This window comes from Cupressus sempervirens, chromosome 5, assembly GCF_028749045.1.
Source record: "Cupressus sempervirens isolate cs-2001-9-10 chromosome 5, ASM2874904v1, whole genome shotgun sequence".
NCBI lineage: Eukaryota > Viridiplantae > Streptophyta > Pinopsida > Cupressales > Cupressaceae > Cupressus > Cupressus sempervirens.
In genome coordinates, this window is record NC_143122.1 from 897,109,641 (window position 1) to 897,112,450 (window position 2,810).

The following is a 2,810-nucleotide window of genomic DNA, read 5'->3' on the forward strand; positions in this document are numbered from 1 at the left end:
TTTAAGATTTTGACATGGCACATAACTAATTGAATATAACAAAATTATAACCATTTCTATTATGGAATGACAAGAAACTTAACTGATTCCTAATACTTTAAGAATTTAATTGACTGAACACTGTAAATTTTCTTTCTAGATTCTCGTGTATCAAAGGAATAATATCAACATATCTTTGAGTTTTTCTTCAATCAAGTTGTTTTATCAGTTACATTTCAAATTTTAGGATGTAACCGTCTAGGGCAGGAAGGCTCCTATAACTATTTTTGAAGACTGCAATTTTTTTTCACTATTGTCAACTTCTTGTAATAAAGGTGTGTATCAAATTAGTTGCAGTTGGTTCATGGATTGAATGACAGTAAGTTGAAGGCTTGAATGACATAAATGGTGAGCTTTGCTTAACCTTAAAATTATATATATTTTAGGATCTTTTAGGCATGAAAATCACACCGTTCTTCATCCTTTAATGTACAAGTATACAATGATTCGATATTTTATGAAAATAAGAGAAAAAGAAATCAACAGATAAAATACTAGTGCTGCCAATAATGGTAAAACGTCAGGGAGGGACATTTTTTGAACTCTGTTCCTAAGAATGATAAGTGTAGTCATTTTCTCACTTAAACGGTGAAGCTTTCGATAGCCAAAATAATTTATTATCATTTCTAACAATAAGCACGCTGAATAAAACAAGTGGGATAGCACCAGCATCCTTATAATATTTAATCTGTATCAATCTTGATATTAAAAAAACAAACAATTCAAATGTGAGCACATTGGAAATTTATGTATAATTTCTTTCATGGTTAGTTGTCGCGGGTATAATAGTTTTTTCTTTTCTATACAACAAGAGTATCAAGATGGTTAAATTATTGACAGGTCGACACAGTTTCCGGTCAATTACCAGACTTGACAGCAATAGTGCTTTAGTTGGGAAGTATAATTTCACATTGGTATTAGTGTTCAATCATAATGCAAATGATTATTCATGATAGCATTAATTTGTATCATCATACTTTTGAAAAAGGGGGTAAAATTTTATTAAGACATAAAGGAATACAACAAGGAGAGCTCAACAAGCTTACTTTATCTTGATAATCTTTATGTAATTGTTGATGGTTAAAGTTTCATCATATATTTCACAATTACATTAAATTTTTGACATACTCGATCCTCAATCTTGAAGAGGCCACAATTTTTTTTTGAATTGTATAAAGGAAAAAGTCATGCTCAATATTAGTAATGACTATAATATAATGTATATTTAAAAAATAACAGAAGTTCTTTATACATGCACCATATTCAATGTTTCACTTCTAGTTTATTTCATCTTACATCTATCCTTTTCATAGTTTACTTAGAAAGGTTTTCCTTTGAATTTTTTATCTAATAGGGTTCAATTTTTTAATTGATCTTTAGGTGTGAAAAAGCATGAGGTGAAAATAGAAGTTGAGTAAATAGAGATCACACAAATTAGTTGACAATGCAATAAAGAAGCATAGAGAAGTAATGAAAAATACCATAGGGTGGATATTAGGGTTTTTTGAGCCATTTCTCTAATTTTAATATTTGAGATTTAATACAATTAAAATATTAACAAGGGCTGCCTGCAGCTCAAGTCCTTGCCTTTGCTAAGGAGTATGAAAATGTATGTGATCAATGGCAATGTCCCTGAGCACTAACAAGCTTTAATTGCTAAAGAAAGTTATAGATTTTGTTTGCTTGAATTCAAATGGAATCTTTACTTCTAGTTGCTTAAATGTGCCAGTTGGGAGTTGAACTCTTTTAACATTACTACTTTTAGCTTAATTCTTCCTCTATCTAGTTTTTTGTTTTTCTCATTGACGAGAAATGGATCTAAAAAAAACTTAACAGTAAAAAAGAATTAGTTTTCAGATTATAAATATATGAGATTATATCAAACTCTGATCAAACTAATTTCAATTTCTCTCTTGGAAGACTTAGTACCAACACCATTTCAAAAAAAAATTAGTAGCACAAATACATAGAACATTAATCTCAAAGTAACACTTAAACTATAATGACAGACACAACAAGTTTTGGTTGGAAAAGTTATGTTTCTTAAGTATATTAATTTTGAATTTACATCTTGTGGTAGCTTTATGCCAATGTTGGTGTGTAAGATGAATACAATGCATGATACATGTATCCAACTACATCATAAAGGCCTCACAAATTGAATCTTCTTAGAACAAATTATAGGAGTAAGAAGTGATATACAACAAGAACAAATGTATCTATTCATGAAGCAAGCTTGCATACAATCTAGAAGAAATTGAGAATGTTTAAACACTCATCTTTCCCTTGACAGTACATTTGGTGGATAAATGGGAAAATAATTTTACATGTTGTAAGATGATTTCCCGGTCACAGAAGGTACTAGTCAAGTAGATTTACACAGATTAGAGGATTTCTAGCTCACAAGTTGTGCACAAAGAATAGATTGTTCCAATGAAATGGAGTCTTGAATTTCCTATTTGAAGCTTTCAATAGAAAAATGTTTCTACTTGTAGAGGTAGTTCTTAGAAATCTACATGAACAAGAGAAATGAAAGCTTATATTATACTATGGCTTATGATAGAGACAAGCATCTGTCTATTAAATAGATGAAATAGTGTCAAGCAACACAATGATAAAAATAAAACAAGGCTTTTGTTGAGAGTTGATGCTTCACCTAACCTTTTTATTTTTATTTTGTCAACCATCCAAACCAACTTTAACATCTATGCTACCTATAGATTTGACAAAGGCAAAGCAATGTCAATGATCCAAACATGAAGATGGACTGC